The following is a 12,576-nucleotide window of genomic DNA, read 5'->3' on the forward strand; positions in this document are numbered from 1 at the left end:
AGGGAAAACACACCTTACATGTGGTAAGCATGAAGTTAGCTGCATGCTTAGGGCCGTGTGGTCCCCATCACTTCTTGTCTCTCTTTTCCAGGCCTGTGCCGAGCTATAAATTTTTTAGAGAAAGATTTCAGATAAACACAGTCTCCTTGTTATTGGTTTAAGTTCAGAGATCCTTTAAAAAATGACGAACAAATTATTTCCTTGTTCAGCCACACAAAACTCAGCAGCTGTGCTCTCATTGCAAACTTATAAGGTGTGCAGGCAGTCAGAAGAGGCTTTGATGTATGCCCTCTAAACAGTAAAAGTTTATATTCCATGGGCCCAGAGGTACCCCTGGTATTCTAGATGGGAAGAAGAACATCCCTGATGGTCTGTTCTCTGGGCTGGGAGCCTCAAAACATTTGGTTGTACCTAATACTCAGTTGCCCTTTACCACTTAGGGAGAGGAAATGGAGAAGGGGAAGGAATTGTGGGTCGGTCTCACATTCACCATCCTACCCATCCCTTTCTAAAACGGAAATTGTAGCCTTTTAATGATCATTATAAACCCATTTTATACATGATTCTTCCAAGATCACACAGCTGGCATCATGGATTTAGAATTTAAACACAGATCCCCAAACCAAATATCTACCATGCCTTTTTTTTTTTTTTTTTAAAGGACTGTTCCTGCCAAAAGGAAAGAGGGGTGGAGATGGAGAACATGACTTATTTGCCAAGGTCCCGGGATATCAAAATTCACAGATTTTCAAAGATGCTGCTAGAGTCTTCGATAGAGTATGTGGTCCTTTTGAAGTAAAGCCAGGGTAATGGGAAACACTGAATTTGCTTTGTTAGAATCCCCTTGTTTGACTCTTCCAAGGTCCAGCTTTTTCAAATAAAATGGCACGCTAACAGCATTTTTGCTTTCCTGAGTCTGAATGGCCCCAATGTGGCAGCTTCCCAGAGCATGCTGGGAAAAGGCAGAGTTCCAAGGCATGTCCAGTGACCCAGCATCGCCTCTTTCCTGACCAGAACCTGCTGCTGCTGAGGCTACAGATGAGTCAGTCTCCTTCCAAACCAAACGGTAATTAAGAGAGGATGCATTTTTAGACTGCTGTGGTCTGGTACTTTGCTGGCAGCTTTTGAAAGCTGTCAGAGCTCTGCCAAGAAAAAAAGGATGGGACTACCATCTATTGGTTGAGGAGCTATGACAGACTAGGCGCTGTGCTAAGTGATTTACATACGTAGTGACATTTCATCATAAGAGCATCCTGTAGGATAGGACGCTCCTGCCCCACTTTTTAGGAGGATGATAATAAGATTCAGAGAGGAAAACTGACTTGCTCAAGGTCACCCAGCTGTGGGACACAAAGCTGCTAGGATTTAACCCCAGATGTGCCTGACTCAAGAGTCTATTTTAATCTTACACACCAGTCCTTGGAGCCAACTTTTAATGTCCCTGGAATTTGCCATATGCTCTGGATTCTGGGCCTCAAGAAAAGAGATCAAAACAATGGAGACCCAGGAATTCCACATTCCATTGTTAAAGTTCACGTGTGTTCTTCTAAATTCGACGTGTCCCTTCTCTTGAGGACTGTGCTTCTTCCTCAATATGTCACTTGTGGACCATGCTGTCTGAGCACTCTCACTGATCCATGATGAGACAAACAACAGAAACCTAAAGTAAGTAAATATTTATAGCTACATAACAGAGTCATTTTTTTGCAGCAAATCCAATTACAAGGTATTTAGGGATGTATTGTGTGTATCTTTCCCTCGTTTTATTTTTCGTAATTCGTTTTTCATATGCTTTCCCAAAATATCAGTATGTAATGGGTTGGAAATTAAAGAAATGAGATGGATTCTTTGTCTCAAGTTTGAAAAGCACTGTCCCAAAGTTTGAGAGATCTTCAAAAGGACCATCATTCAGTGTCTATCAAATGAGTGCTTTGATGTAGGTCTGGGTAACTCAGTAATCTACCACTTAAGGGACAGCTTCTGGCTGAAAACCATTTCTGACCTATACCACTGGCCACTTCAAGCATTTCTGATCTGAAGGGAGGCAAACCAGTGAGGCAATTAAAAGCATGCTAGAACAAAAAAAAAAAAAACATGCTAGAGTCAGAGGAAATCGGACTTGGACTTGAATCCTATGTCTACTATTTAGCAGCAGTGTGATCTGGAGAAGTTACTTAGTTTTGCTACGGCTTAGTTTCCTCCTCTCAAGAGACAAACATTAGAAAAATGCAAATCAAAACCATAAGGAGATACCAATTTGCATCCATTAGGTTGCTACAATAAAGAAAAGGAAAATAATGTGTTGATTAGGGTGAGGAGAAATTGGAACCCTTGTGCATGGCTGGCTGGAGTGTAAAATGGTACCGCAGGCATGGAAAACATTTTGACAGTTCCTTAAACAGTTATACATAGAATTTTCATATGATCCAGCAATTCTACTCCTAGGTATATACCCCCAAAGAATTGAAAACAGGATCTCAAACAGGTACTTGCACACCCATATTCAAAGTAGCATTATTCACAATACCCCAAAGATGGAAAAAACACTAATATCCATCAATGGTTGAATGGATAACCAAAATATGGTGTATACATACAATGGAATGTTGTTAAAAAATAAACTGAGACATTACAAACTTTGAGAGTTTGGGCAAAAAATCTATGTGAATCAGACAGACCAAACAGGAAATGGTTAGGAGTGTTCCACAAACCCAAGGTAGGGCAAAGATTTCTAGAGAAAGTGAGGAAGAAAAGCAAGTGAATCATTCGAATGGCTCTAGCTTAAGGGTTTGCTTTATTTGAGAAAGTCTAGCTGGCACTTTGTGATTGGTTGTGACTAGGTTTTGATTTCTTAACCTTGAGGCATTTACAGGCGGCTAAGGCATTAGGGCCACCTCAGTCTAATGAGTTCCTTATTTAATGAATTTAACACCTTTAGAAAGGAAGAACATTCTGACACACAGCCCAAAATGGCTAAATTTTGAAAACATTATGCTAAGTGAAACCAGCCAGACACAGAAGGACAAAGACTGTATGATTCCATTTCCATGAGGCATCTAGAGTAGGCAAATTCGTAGAGATAGAAAGTGGAATAGAGGTTCTCGGGGGTTGGGGGGAAGAGGGAACAGGTAGTTATTGTCTAATGGGTCCAGCGTTCCAGTTTGGGACGATGATGGAAACTGAAAACCGATATTGTCCATGGCTGACATGACGAATGTACTCAATGCCACTAAATTATATACTTGAAAAGAGTTCAAATGGTAAATTTTGTGTTCTGTATGTTTTGCCACAATAAAAAGAGAGAGATAAATGGTATTTTCCCTCTTATTCTATTTGTAACTGCTGTTGGCATACGAGTCGTGTCGAGCAGAGGCTGGCAGGAAACGTGCCAGAGCATTCCATGAGGGGCTTTGCCATGGTCTGTACTTCCCAAGGGTTCTGTAGTAAGCGGGCATTCTTCTCATGGCTGGCAAACAAAAACTAGGCCCTAAAATTTTGTTTGAAAAACAGGATTTAAAAACTGACGCTCTCCGCGGTCAGAGCTAAGACGGCTTTGCCTTTGCTATAGGATCAAGCCACGGAGTGGCTATTTTTATCCAGAGGCACCACCACAATCAGCTCAACCCAGCCACATTTTGTGTGTGTCCAATGTGTTGGGCTGGTTTTCAGACATCTCCATGATTGGGGAAACCCAGCGGCGCTTGTCTGGAAGATATTGGCTCTTATTTTCTAAGGTAAATTTGAGGCACATGTATTGCCATCTCTCTTCTGTCATCCGCCCTTGAAGTGGGCTTGCCACTGAGCTGAACTTCAAGGTTTACCCCAACGGCACTGCCTTGGTCTCCCCTAAATTACTTCCTGTGGTTGGCAGCAGAAAGGCAGGCAGCATTTGGAGGGTGCAACTCGATGTACTCATTCAGCAAATACTAGGGAAACAGCTCTTGGGGCCCAGGCACGAGAGACAGGGAGCACTGGGTGAGGTTTCTGCTGCTGATGGGCTCACAGTCCACAGGGAGAGACAGAGAAGGAAACAAATGAATATCTGGAGTATGACAGGGGTTAGTTACAAAGCTAGCCAAGGACAATGAGAACACCACCAGGGGTCAGACAACTCAGGAAATCTTCTTGTGGCCCTTCTATCTCAAGTGGAAAAGCCTGGTGGCCCTGCCTGAGCTTCCTCTCCCACCTCCATCTGTCCCTCTGCGTCATATCCCTGGTGTAACTGCCTTCGTAGTAGCTCATGCCACCTTGTGTATTTGCTTGTGATTTACATGGTGACGTGGGCTCTGGCGTTGGGGATGCCATGTCTCTCTCGGTCACCACTGCATGTCCAGCATCTAGAAGAGTGCTTAGCTCTGCACAGTGGCACCTACAGAGTTTCTGCCCAGAAGCAACCTACACGGAACGAGAGTCAGGCTAAAGCTCCACTTTTCAGCAAGCCCTTTTATTACTTGTTTGTGATCACAAGTATACTTGGCATGGCTTTAGTAGGGAGGCTGTTAGGGATTCCGGAAAAGTAACTGAAGACACCTCTCTCCTAGCTGCCCCCTTGTGATAACCACTGTCCCATAGCCTGTTAGAACTCCAAGGGGGTGTGGGGGGGGGGGAATGCTGCATATTCATTGGTTTTCGACTTCTAATGCAATTCAAACTGAAGCATTCCAGAAAGAAATTACAAAACTTACGCTGCTTTTAAAATGTTTGCATATAATGAAGGAATGTTTTAATAACAGAAAGAAATGTTTTGCTCTTGGTCACAGAATAATTCAAGTATTTTTAAAAATTTAATAATAATGTGCCTTGAATAATGTGTTCCTACAATGGGGCACACATTTTAAATTGCATGGTAAATGGCTTCCCTTCATCCTATAGATCACCTCATTTTGAGAAAATGCCTCAAGCCCCAACCTATTCTGATGAGGCCCATGTGAAGCAGTCCCTAGGTCCCAACCCCCCATTTCACCATGCTCAGTATAGGCCCTTCTGGACACATAAATACTGATCACCAAGTGGCTTATAATTAGATGCTAAATGAATACACAAATGAAGGAATGACGTCAAGAAAAGACAGTATATGGGTTGGAGTTTACAAAGATAAGCAGCATCCCTGGAGGCTTGGTGGTAGGACGATAAAGAGCCTTCTAGGATAAGGGGACAGGCAGGTGAAGGTTTGGAATTGACAAATAGAACCATGTGTTCTGGAAACTGCAAACAAGACAGAGCTACAAACAATGCAGAGGGTTCAATGCAATCTCCAACGTAACAGGTAGCAAGAAGCCAAATCCACTGGGCTTTGGGAAGGGCTTGGAGGCACGGAAGGTCTTTAAGCAAAACAGCAAATATGATTCTGCTTGCCTTTTGGAGTCATCCCACTGACCCTAGTATAGAGCAGGGGCAGCCAACTCTGGCCTGTGGGACAAATCTGGCCATCCACCTGTTTTTGTAAATAATCTTCTGTTGTAACACAGCCATGTTCATTCATTTGTGTATTGTCTAGGGCTGCTTTGCCCTGCAATGGCAGTGTTGACTAATTGCAATAGAGACCACTGAGCTCACAAAGCCAAAAATACGTACCCCCAATCCTCTTAGAGAAAAAAGAATTGCTAACCTCCGGTCTAGAGGAAGAGGGAAGATACAGTGAGATCAGAGGCAAGGAGACTAGTTGGGAGCCTGCCAGGAACCAGCAGAGTAGGGATGGAAAGGAGGGAACAGATCAGGAGATACTGAGGGAGTAGAATCATCAAGAGAAAGAAAGGGTGTTCAGATGACTGAACTCTCTCTTGGGTGACCAGCTAGAGGTTGCATCTTCATTGAGAAAGGAAAAGAGATACTGACTTTGGCTTTCAACTTGTTGAGCTTGAGGCTCCTCTGGAACATCTAGGTGGAGTGGTGCTCTAGGCAACAGGAAAACCAAGCCGGGGGCAGCGTGGAGACACAGATCTAGGGGTCTCAGCATACCCAAGGAGGTGGTGAAAGCAGTAGGGGAGAATGTACACCCAGAGAAGAGTCGTGGACTGAGGAGGGAGCTCTGGGAACATCTCAAAGCTCAGTTGGGGGCAGACAGAGGCGTGAAGAACCCAGAGCCTTGGGGAAGGCTACCTTCTACCCAGAAGCTGGTGCTCGGCTTCCTCTAGCCTTGCCCACCAAGACACAGTGGGGTTTGGGGCTTGAGGGAGCCCTGCCCCCCAGCTCTAGGAACACCATCATTTCCACACTGAGAGGCCTGTGGGAGTCTAATCATTTTCTATTTATCACCTCACGCGTTGCTCCCAAGCCATGCCAAAGTGACGCCAAATGCCAGGATGAAAAGAGATCGCTCTGTGAGATGCTTGGAAGCCTGCAGTGATGAACTAGGTTTCTCTCTGTTCATCCAGGCAAAGGAATACCGGTGGCCATTCATTCTCTCAATGTTCACTTAAGGAACTGTCTAGATATTGTCTTCCAGAGCCATTTCAGTCAGGCCTCTCTCCCCAGGATCATTACCTTAGCTCTGGGCTTAGAGGAACCATATAGAAATACAACATATGCACATATAGATGTACGAATGTGTGTACGATATACAGTGTGTGTAAATATGTATATTCACAAGCAGGTATGTACTCGGTTTTGGTCCAACTGACAAACTGATACCCAAAAAGGCGAAGAAACTTGCAAGAAGGTCACCAAGTTAATGGCAAAGCCAAAAATAGCCCATGTCTTTTTATTTTTAAGATTGTATTTATTTATTCATGAGAGACACAGAGAGAGAGAGACAGAGACACAGGCAGAGGGAGGAGCAGGCTCCCTCTGGGAAGCCCGATGCAGGACTCAATTCCAGGACCCAGGGGTCACACCCTGAGCCGAAGGCAGGTGCTCAACCACTGAGCCACCCAGGCGTCCCTATCCCATGTCTTCTGACTCAGATCCCAGTGTTCCCTTCAGCCTGTTTTCTCCAGTGTTCCACAGGCCTTCACTGCCTGGAGTGGATTTGAAGGGTGTTCCGCTCTCCTTCCCACATCTTCCACTCAAGCCCTTCACCCCCAACCCCCAGCCCAGGAAGGTGTCACACAGACACGTGCAGGCATAATATTTAGGTTTCAAGGGGGGTGGAAACCTTATTCTCCACGCCTCTGAATTTTCTTGAGTACTTTGGCCTCCTGCCCCGGCCTGACTTTTTCTTCAGAGATGCAATGAGTCCCTCAGTTGGAGGGACAGGCTTGCTGTGTGGCTCCCTATGGGTACCTTCATCAAAAATCTTGAGCCTAGGGGATGCTCCCCTCCCACCCAGTGGTTCGGAGGCAGTGATTGTGACTTAGTGGGTCTGCTCTGCAGACTCCAACCTTCTCATGGCTTAACTATCCCAAAGTCAGGCATGCTTGGCTCTAACACAGAACCCCGTGCCACCACAAGGTTTTACCATATTGAAAGTCGTCTCCTGGTATCCGTCATGCTGACTCTTGCATCTGTCTTTCAATTTGTTCCAACTGTATTTGAAAATTAGAGACGTAGTCCACTTCTCAGAACTTCGGAAAAGCAGGAATTTTCAAAACAAAACCTACAGGGTATCTGTGTAAGGTGTGGAGAAGGGGGAGGGTGTCTCCAATATTTTGTCTTTGTGGTAATTTATGTGAAGCTCACATGCTTTACCCCTCTGAGAAAGAGGAAGTCCAAAGCTGAAAATATTGTATTTGGCTTGGGAACGAGGCCTGTCGCAATCTGGCCTCGGCCTGCCTATCGAGCCTCATTCACCATGGCTGGTTGCTCTGCAGCCAAATTCTTTTTTTCCCTCAGACATGATCCAAACCTTTCAGCCACTAGGCCTTTGCTCACTTGGGTCTTCCCACAGCTACACTTCCAGCCTGAGTCTGAGCGTCTGTGAACCAGGTCTCTGGGAGACATGAAGAAGAATGAGGTATCTCAAGGCATGAACCCTCTGGTCCTGTATTCGTTTCCTAGGACTGCCAGAACAAAGTACAGCAGTCTGGGTGACTTGGAATTTATCCTCTCACAGCTCTGGAAACCGAAGTTTGAAATCAAGGCATTAGCAGGGCCATGCTTTCTCTAAGAGGTAAATCCTCTCTTGCTTCTTCCTAGCTTGTGGTGGTGGCTGGCAATCCTCGGTGTCCTTGAGCTCACAGCTCTATCACTGAATCTCTGCCTCTGTTGTCACATGGCATCTTCCCTTTATGTCTGTGTGTCTCTGTGCTGTCATAGGGCATCCTTCTCTTTGTGTCATGCTGGATTATGGGCTCGCCCTAAAGACCTCATCTTAACTTGATTACAACTTCAAAGATCCTATTTCCAAATACGGTCACATTCCTAGGTACCTATGGTGAGCGTCTCTTTTTGGAAGACACAATTCAACCCACCACAGGTCCGATGCATTTTCTGAGACTCAGTCTAATATCTTTGGAGAAAATTCCCTGATGCCAGAACCAGATAGGGCCTTTCCTTTCTCTGGCCTCCCAGGAACCAGTCTCCGTCTTCTGGTACTTGTCTTATACTGCCTTATAGATGTGGAGGGAATGTGCCCTGTAATTTGGAGAAAGTGACCAAGAGAAGTGGGCTATGCAGGGAGAATAAAACATTAAGTTGAGCCCAAGATACTACTTCAAGCTTACATAGCCTCTCATTTACTGTAGAGTTTTTGCATTTATTCTTTGGCTTGACCCAAAATTCTGCATGGTGACCTGGCCCAAGGAAGCCTCTCACGGAATCCAGGGTTGAATGGATGCACTGGCCCAAACTCCCCACAGCTGGCCAGGAAATCCCTGGCTGACAGATGCCCCATGGGTCCCTCTGTGGTGTGTGCCTCAGCCTGCCTGCCAACCAGTGAGCATCCCCCTACTGCTTTCTCTGGATATTGCTGAATCCAGAAAGCGGGCTCTTCAAGAGCAGCATGTGGCTTGGCTGACTCAGGCCCACTTCCTATCCCCACCCTGGTATTCACAGCTCCCTGTAGCAGCCCAACTGGCAAGTCCAGGCTGCTTCTCCACCTACATTCCTTAGCCACCCCACGTGGCCAAGATGAATACCTGTAGTCTTGCCTCCAGTACTGGAGAGAGGCTTGCTATTCCTTAAGAGGCCAATTACTGAACTGGGTTGAATCCTAGATACCTACAAATGTCCAAGTTATAGCATTGTCTAGCCCGGGCTACAGGGCAGGAGGACTTTGTAATATAGAAATCATCAGAATGGGATATCTCTGTGTTCTGAATCCCAGTTCTGTCCTTTCGGTAAAGCTCTGGCTTCAGACAAGGTCGTGTAAGTCTGTGATTCATCTCATGTTGAGATGGGTTTAATGATAATTTCTTTGCAGCATTACTGGAAGGCAGCTTAGTGGCTATGAACATGGGTTCTAAAGTAAGCCAGCCTAAATGCCCATATTCAAAAGCAAACCGTCAACATGAAACACATCACTTACCCTATCAAGTTTTAATCTCTTCCACGGGGGCTGTTACTAGGACAACCGTACTAGTTTCCTATGGCTGCTCTAACAAATGATCACAAACTCACTGGCTTCAAGAACGTGTATCTCTTTGCTTATAGTTCTAGAGGCCAGAAATCTGAAGTCGGTCTCACTGCGCCAAAATCAAGGGGTCAGCAGGGCTGCACTCCCTCCAGGGCTCCAGGGAAGAACCCATTCCCTGTTCCTTTTCAGCCTCAAGAGTCCATTCCATGGGTTGTGGCTACTCTGTCCATCTTCAAAATCAGTGGCATGGCATCTCCAGATCTCCCTCAGCTTACATCATTACCTCATCTTCAGGCTTCTGTGTCAAATCCCCCTTTGCCTCCCACTCACAAGGACACTTCTGGTTGCACTCGGGGCCCACCAGGATGATCTCCCCTCTGAGATCCTTAATTTAATCACATCTGCAAAGTCTCCTTTGCTGTCTGTATAAGGTAACATTCATAGATTCTAAGGGTGAGGACTTAGATATCTTTAGGAGACATTACCCAGCCTACCCCACAACATTAAAAATATATATTAAGCAGTGTAATGTGGCACAAGCCTCTCAAAATGGGCCTCTGCTTTCCTGCCTCACGCAAGGGGCAGAGGCATCCAGAAGGGTGGAGAGCCACTCAGGGAGATCAGGGCAGCCGCTGTTTACTAACTGGCTTTGAACTACTTTAATATTTTAACACCCAGCCGTAACAGCTAAATATGAGCCCTGCTATTAGTAGATACCACAGAGAGGATTCATCATGATTAGTTCTTAGTATAATGCCTGGCATGCAGTAAGTGCTCAATAAATGTTAGCTCTGACTATTGCCACCAATAGTGACATGGTGCCTCCTAGAAGCCTGAACTCTAGTCTGAGTAAACTAATTCCACCAAAAGACAAGAGTGTCCCTCCCAACCTCTCAGCCCCTGCCAAGCTGCCTCTCCGCTGTCCCTTCAGGCAGCACAGACATCCCTGTGTCCCTGGGCACTTGCTCCTTGGGATGCCAGTTTTCCCCATCTTTCTCAACTTCTTCCACCCTTCTTGGACTTCCTGGACTCTCACTCTCAGCTCCTCTGGATTCAGGACTCAATCTATCTTCTGCAGTTGGCACTCCGATGAGAAAGTTGGGTCAACATACCCATTCATCAGCCCCTAGTTTGCCCAAAGAATAAATTATGCTTCCCACTTCCTCATCTACATATTATGCTCTGTGGCCAAGAATGCACTGGATGCTTCCAACCGCCTGGGAGCTGGCCAGACATCCTGAGCCTGGAGTTTGTGCATTAGAGCCAGCCTCTGACAGTTGCAAGAAATCGGCTGGAAGATCCATTAGCCTGAGCTAATTTGCCAAGCCTGAAAAAAGGCTCCAGGCTATACCCATCCTTACAAGCTGACTGTGAACTTGCCCTAGGAGCCTAAGAGCTAGGTCCTAAAGCAACTGCCCTCTCATGAAGCTGAGTAGATACAGGTCCCCTGGAATCCTCTGTACAAGGAGGAAGGTTCCAGGTTTCTCTTCCCTTGGTGCTAATGGCCAGCTAATCTTTGAAGTTTAGCTCTCCAAATAGATTATATGTGTGTGTGTGTGTGTGTGTGTATGGAATCTTTATCTATATATCTATATCTATATATGTGGAATCTTTATCTAATAATTATTAATATTAAGAATAATTCTATATATATGGAATCTTTATCTAATAATTAGAGTGCCAATCTTGAGTTATAACTCTTGCCTGGCTCTGGAAATCCAAACTCAGTGATAATAGCTACTTCTTATTAAGTGCTTGTTCTGTGCCAGAGAAGGTTCTAGGAGCTTCCCTCAGTCCTCCAATTGTAGTAAGATGCAGAAACTGAGGCCCACACAGGCTAAGTAACTTGTCAATGGTGTTGTCAAGTCTTCAGCTCAGGATGTCAAAGTCTAGTTACGTTTTGTTTTTTTTCCCTGTAGTACCATACTGCCTGTGAATAAAAAACAATCTTTGACATCAGAAAGTTCTAGAGGGAACATGCTTGGTAATTAAATAACATTCCCTCCTACCATCTGAACAAGGTGGTGGGAGCAGAGAAAATATAGAACTTCTCTCCTATGCCAGAGGATGAGAGCCAGTAACATCTCCAGAGACCACCTGATTTGACTCCCCCATTGTGAACGTGGGGAAACTGAGTCACTGAGCGGGACAAGGCCTCCACAGAGCTTCAATCATGAGTAGGGAGAAGAGCTTGGATTGGAGTGGCCTCCTGTGGCCCAAACCCACACAACCTCTCCTCCCTGCTTCTTCCTACTGCCAGGGCCCCGGGGAAAGGGAAGAGCTGGGATTAGGGCTGCCAGAGTTAGCAAAAACCAAAATAGGGTACCCAGTTCGATTTGGATTTCAAATAAACACAAATATGTCTTCATACATGTAATTTACAAGCAATATTTGGGACACACTTTTACATATATATATATATCATGTTTAGTTGGGTCTCCTGTGTTTTACTTGGCATCTGTGGTTGGGATGGATCCCTGAGCAGTCAGAGTTTTGGGAAGGGGCAGGTTGGGGGTGAGCAGCACCCACCCATTGATTGATTTCCAGTTGATTATGTGAAATTCAGAGAAGTGGTCCAAGGAGCCAGGGCAGGAGGAAAACAAGGGAGAGGTCTGGATGATACACAACTAGAATCCATAGGTTCCAACAAGCTAGAAGGTCCATACTCACAAAAGCCCTCCAGAGGGAGGAAGGGACATGGAAAGATTGGCCAATGTAGCAACAGGAGCATGAAGGAGGCAGCCAGAGGGACTTGGGTGAAGGGCTTCCAGAGAAGGGACAGAGCTCAGAAGAAGCAGAGCTCTTCCAAGAAGGGGTGGTCAACAGGTTAGGGTAGTGGTGGTGGAGGCATCCCAGTCAGAAAAAAAAATCAGTTCAACAACACCTGAACTTTTTGTGCCCTATGCTACCTTTCTCAGTGTCTGGTAGCTCACTCCCATGGAAAAAAAAAAAAAAATTTCAAGATTTGACTTAAGAATTTCCAGCCACAGGGCACCTGGGTGGCTCAGTGGTTGAGCGTCTGCCTTGGGCTCAGGTGGTGATCCTGGGGTCTGGGATTGAGTCCCGCATTGGACTCCCCACAGGGAGTCTGTGCTCCCTCTGCCTGTGTCTCTCTGCCTCGCTCT

The 12,576-nt window shown here is 45.6% G+C and overlaps 2 long non-coding RNA genes across 7 annotated transcripts in view; one reads left to right on the forward strand and one right to left on the reverse strand.

The window, feature by feature from the left end:
• The window catches only part of LOC102152238, a 131,903-nt gene that overhangs the window by 71,330 nt on the left and 47,997 nt on the right, over positions 1 to 12,576 (reverse strand). Inside the window, exon 4 of one of the 6 annotated variants that reach the window (XR_005367117.1) lies at positions 11,363 to 11,381. The exons of the other annotated variants lie outside the window; for them this stretch is intronic. This is a non-coding gene — a long non-coding RNA (uncharacterized LOC102152238). Of the gene's footprint in view, positions 1 to 11,362; positions 11,382 to 12,576 lie in introns of those variants that run through there. 6 annotated transcript variants of the gene reach the window in all.
• LOC119873968 overlaps positions 1,068 to 12,576 on the forward strand; it is a 40,776-nt gene continuing 29,267 nt past the window's right edge. Inside the window, exon 1 of the long non-coding RNA XR_005367118.1 lies at positions 1,068 to 1,665. This is a non-coding gene — a long non-coding RNA (uncharacterized LOC119873968). The remainder of the gene's footprint in view (positions 1,666 to 12,576) is intronic.

This window comes from Canis lupus, chromosome 11 (genome assembly GCF_011100685.1).
Source record: "Canis lupus familiaris isolate Mischka breed German Shepherd chromosome 11, alternate assembly UU_Cfam_GSD_1.0, whole genome shotgun sequence".
In the NCBI taxonomy this organism is placed as follows: Eukaryota; Metazoa; Chordata; class Mammalia; order Carnivora; family Canidae; genus Canis; species Canis lupus.